The sequence below is a fragment of the Bombina bombina genome, chromosome 2 (assembly GCF_027579735.1).
Source record: "Bombina bombina isolate aBomBom1 chromosome 2, aBomBom1.pri, whole genome shotgun sequence".
Lineage (NCBI taxonomy): Eukaryota > Metazoa > Chordata > Amphibia > Anura > Bombinatoridae > Bombina > Bombina bombina.
In genome coordinates, this window is record NC_069500.1 from 555839197 (window position 1) to 555844973 (window position 5777).

The following is a 5777-nucleotide window of genomic DNA, read 5'->3' on the forward strand; positions in this document are numbered from 1 at the left end:
CCTACGTTATACTTATGTACCCCTAATCTGCTGCCCCTAACACCGCCGACCCCTGTATTATATTTATTAACCCCTAATCTGCCCCCCACAACGTCGCCGCCAGCTACCTACAATAATTAACCCCTAATCTGCCGACCGCAAAGCGCCGCCACCTACATTATAGCTATGTACCCCTAATCTGTTGCCCCTAACACCGCCGACCCCTATATTATATTTATTAACCCCTAATCTGCCCCCCTCAACGTCGCCTCCACCTGCCTACACTTATTAACCCCTAATCTGCCGAGCGGACCGCACCGCTACTATAATAAAGTTATTAACCCCTAATCCGCCTCACTAACCCTATAATAAATAGTATTAACCCCTAATCTGCCCTCCCTAACATCGCCGACACCTAACTTCAATTATTAACCCCTAATCTGCCGACCGGAGCTCACCGCTATTCTAATAAATGTATTAACCTCTAAAGCTAAGTCTAACCCTAACACTAACACCCCCCTAAATTAAATATAATTTTAATCTAATGAAATAAATTAACTCTTATTAAATAAATTATTCCTATTTAAAGCTAAATACTTACCTGTAAAATAAATCCTAATATAGCTACAATACAAATTATAATTACATTGTAGCTATTTTAGGATTAATATTTATTTTACAGGCAACTTTGTAATTATTTTAACCAGGTACAATAGCTATTAAATAGTTAAGAACTATTTAATAGTTACCTAGTTAAAATAATTACAAAATTACCTGTCAAATAAATCCTAACCTAAGTTACAATTAAACCTAACACTATACTATCATTAAATTAATTAAATAAAATACCTATAATTACCTACAATTAAACTTAACACTACACTATCAATACATTAATTAAATACAATATCTACAAATAACTACAATGAAATAAACTAACTAAAGTACAAAAAATAAAAAAGAACTAAGTTACAAAAAATAAAAAAATATTTACAAACATAAGAAAAATATTACAACAATTTTAAACTAATTAGACCTACTCTAAGCCCCCTAATAAAATAACAAAGACCCCCAAAATAAAAAATGCCCTACCCTATTCTAAATTACTAAAGTTCAAAGCTCTTTTACCTTACCAGCCCTGAACAGGGCCCTTTGCGGGGCATGCCCCAAGAAGTTCAGCTCTTTTGCCTGTAAAAAAAACCATACAATACCCCCCCCAACATTACAACCCACCACCCACATACCCCTAATCTAACCCAAAACCCCCTTAAATAAACCTAACACTAAGCCCCTGAAGATCATCCTACCTTGTCTTCACCTCACCAGGTATCACCGATCCGTCCTGGCTCCAAAATCTTCATGCAACCCAAGCGGGGGCTGGCGATCCATCATCCGGTGGCTGAAGAGGTCCAGAAGAGGCTCCAAAGTCTTCATCCTATCCGGGAAGAAGAGGCGATCCGGACCGGCAACCATCTTGATCCAAGCGGCATCTTCTATCTTCATCAGATGACGACCGGCTCCATCCTGAAGACCTCCACCGCGGACCCATCTTCTTCCGGCGACGTCCAACTGAAGAATGACGGTTCCTTTAAGGGACGTCATCCAAGATGGCGTCCCTCGAATTCCGATTGGCTGATAGGATTCTATCAGCCAATCGGAATTAAAGTAGGAATATTCTGATTGGCTGATGGAATCAGCCAATCAGAATCAAGTTCAATCCGATTGGCTGATCCAATCAGCCAATCAGATTGAGCTCGCATTCTATTGGCTGTTCCGATCAGCCAATAGAATGCGAGCTCAATCTGATTGGCTGATTGGATCAGCCAATCGGATTGAACTTGATTCTGATTGGCTGATTCCATCAGCCAATCTGAATATTCCTACCTTAATTCCGATTGGCTGATAGAATCCTATCAGCCAATCGGAATTCGAGGGACGCCATCTTGGATGACGTCCCTTAAAGGAACCGTCATTCTTCAGTTGGACGTCGCCGGAAGAAGATGGGTCCGCGGTGGAGGTCTTCAGTATGGAGCCGGTCGTCATCGGATGAAGATAGAAGATGCCGCTTGGATCAAGATGGTTGCCGGTCCGGATCGCCTCTTCTTCCCGGATAGGATGAAGACTTTGGAGCCTCTTCTGGACCTCTTCAGCCACCGGATGATGGATCGCCAGCCCCCGCTTGGGTTGGATGAAGATTTTGGAGCCAGGACGGATCGGTGATACCTGGTGAGGTGAAGACAAGGTAGGATGATCTTCAGGGGCTTAGTGTTAGGTTTATTTAAGGGGGGTTTGGGTTAGATTAGGGGTATGTGGGTGGTGGGTTGTAATGTTGGGGGGGGTATTGTATGTTTTTTTTTACAGGCAAAAGAGCTGAACTTCTTGGGGCATGCCCCGCAAAGGGCCCTGTTCAGGGCTGGTAAGGTAAAAGAGCTTTGAACTTTAGTAATTTAGAATAGGGTAGGGCATTTTTTATTTTGGGGGTCTTTGTTATTTTATTACGGGGCTTAGAGTAGGTCTAATTAGTTTAAAATTGTTGTAATATTTTTCTTATGTTTGTAAATATTTTTTTATTTTTTGTAACTTAGTTCTTTTTTATTTTTTGTACTTTAGTTAGTTTATTTCATTGTAGTTATTTGTAGGAATTGTATTTAATTTATTTATTGATCGTGTAGTGTTAGGTTTAATTGTAGGTATTTTATTTAATTAATTTAATGATAGTATAGTGTTAGGTTTAATTCTAACTTAGGTTAGGATTTATTTTACAGGTAATTTTGTAATTATTTTAACTAGGTAACTATTAAATAGTTCTTAACTATTTAATAGCTATTGTACATGGTTAAAATAATTACAAAGTTGCCTGTAAAAACGTAATTTATGCTTACCTGATAAATTTATTTCTCTTGTAGTGTGTTCAGTCCACGGGTCATCCATTACTTATGGGATATATTCTCCTTCCCAACAGGAAGTTGCAAGAGGATCACCCAAGCAGAGCTGCTATATAGCTCCTCCCCTCACATGTCATATCCAGTCATTCGACCGAAACAAGACGAGAAAGGAGAAACTATAGGGTGCAGTGGTGACTGGAGTTATAATTTAAAATTTAGAACCTGCCTCAAAAAGACAGGGCGGGCCGTGGACTGAACACACTACAAGAGAAATAAATTTATCAGGTAAGCATAAATTATGTTTTCTCTTGTTAAGTGTGTTCAGTCCACGGGTCATCCATTACTTATGGGATACCAATACCAAAGCTAAAGTACACGGATGATGGGAGGGACAAGGCAGGAACATTAAACAGAAGGAACCTTTCTCCCAAAAACAGCCTCCGAAAAAGCAAAAGTGTCAAATTTGTAAAATTTGGAAAAAGTATGAAGTGAAGACCAAGTTGCAGCCTTGCAAATCTGTTCAACAGAGGCCTCATTCTTAAAGGCCCAGGTGGAAGCCACAGCTCTAGTGGAATGAGCTGTAATTTTTTCAGGAGGCTGCTGTCCAGCAGTCTCATAGGCTAAGCGTATTATGCTACGAAGACAAAAAGAGAGAGAGGTAGCCGAAGCCTTTTGACCTCTCCTCTGTCCAGAGTAAACGACAAACAGAGAAGAAGTTTGTCGAAAATCTTTAGTTGCTTGTAAGTAGAACTTCAGGGCACGGACCACGTCTAGATTATGCAAAAGACGTTCCTTCTTTGAAGAAGGATTAGGGCATCACGATGGAACAACAATCTCTTGATTGATATTCCTGTTAGAAACAACCTTAGGTAAAAACCCAGGTTTAGTACGCAGGACTACCTTGTCTGAATGAAAGATCAGATAAGGAGAATCACAATGTAAGGCAGATAACTCAGAGACTCTTCGAGCCGAGGAAATAGCCATCAAAAACAGAACTTTCCAAGATAAAAGCTTAATATCAATGGAATGAAGGGGTTCAAACGGAACACCCTGAAGAACTTTAAGAACCAAGTTTAAGCTCCACGGAGGAGCAACAGTTTTAAACACAGGCTTAATCCTAGCCAAAGCCTGACAAAAAGCCTGGACATCTGGATTCTCTGCCAGACGCTTGTGTAAAAGAATAGACAGAGCAGAAATCTGTCCCTTTAGTGAACTAGCGGATAAGCCCTTTTCTAAACCCTCTTGTAGAAAAGACAATATCCTAGGAATCCTAACCTTACTCAATGAGTAACTCTTAGATTCACACCAATATAAATATTTACGCCATATCTTGTGGTAAATTTTTCTGGTAACAGGTTTCCGAGCCTGTATTAATGTATCAATAACCGAATCCGAAAACCCACGCTTTGATAGAATCAAGCGTTCAATTTCCAAGCAGTCAGCCTCAGAGAAATTAGGTTTGGATGGTTGAAAGGACCCTGAATTAGAAGGTCCTGCCTCAGGGGTAGAGACCATGGTGGACAGGACGACATGTCCACTAGGTCTGCATACCAGGTCCTGCGTGGCCACGCAGGCGCTATCAGAATCACCTATGCTCTCTCCTGTTTGATCCTGGCAATCAGTCGAGGTAGCAACGGAAAAGGTGGAAACACATAAGCTATGTTGAAAACCCAAGGGGCTGCTAGTGCATCTACCAGCACCGCACCCGGGTCCCTGGACCTGGATCCGTAACAAGGAAGCTTGGCGTTCTGGCGAGATGCCATGAGATCCAGATCCGGTTTGCCCCAATGACAAATCAGTTGAGCAAATACCTCCGGGTGGAGTTCCCACTCCCCCGGATGAAAGGTCTGGCGACTTAGAAAATCCGCCTCCCAGTTCTCCACGCCTGGGATGTAGATCACTGACAGGTGGCAAGAGTGAGACTCTGCCCAGCGAATTATCTTCGAGACTTCCAACATCGCTAGGGAACTCCTGGTTCCCCCTTGATGATTGATGTAAGCCACAGTCGTGATGTTGTCCGACTGAAATCTGATGAACCTCAGTGTTGCTAACTGAGGCCAAGCTAGAAGAGCATTGAATATTGCTCTTAATTCTAGAATGTTTATCGGGAGGAGTCTCTCCTCCTGAGTCCACAATCCCTGAGCCTTCAGGGAGTTCCAAACTGCTCCCCAGCCTAGTAGGCTGGCATCTGTTGTTACAATCGTCCAATCTGGTCTGCGAAAAGTCATTCCTTTGGACAGATGAACCCGTGACAACCACCAGAGAAGAGAATCTCTGGTCTCCTGGTCCAGATTTAGCAAAGGGGACAGATCTGAGTAATCCCCGTTCCATTGACTTAGCATGCATAGTTGCAGCGGTCTGAAATGTAGGCGCGCAAATGGCACTATGTCCATTGCCGCGACCATTAAGCCGATTACTTCCATGCACTGAGCTACTGATGGGCTTGGAATGGAGTGAAGGACATGGCAAGCATTGAGAATCTTTGATAACCTGGACTCCATCAGGTAAATCTTCATCTCTACAGAATCTATAAGAGTCCCTAGAAAAGGGACCCTTGTGAGTGGTAACAGAGAACTCTTTTCCACGTTCACTTTCCACCCATGCAACCTCAGAAATGCTAGAACTATCTCTGTATGAGACTTTGCATTTTGAAAACTTGACGCTTGTATCAGAATGTCGTCTATGTACGGAGCCACCGCTATGCCTCGTGGTCTTAGTACCGCCAGAAGTGAGCCCAGAACCTTTGTAAAAATTCTCGGGGCCGTAGCTAACCCGAAGGGAAGAGCTACAAACTGGTAATGCCTGTCTAGAAAGGCAAACCTTAGGTACCGATAATGATCTTTGTGAATCGGTATGTGAAGGTAGGCATCCTTTAAGTCCACTGTGGTCATATATTGACCCTCTTGGATCATG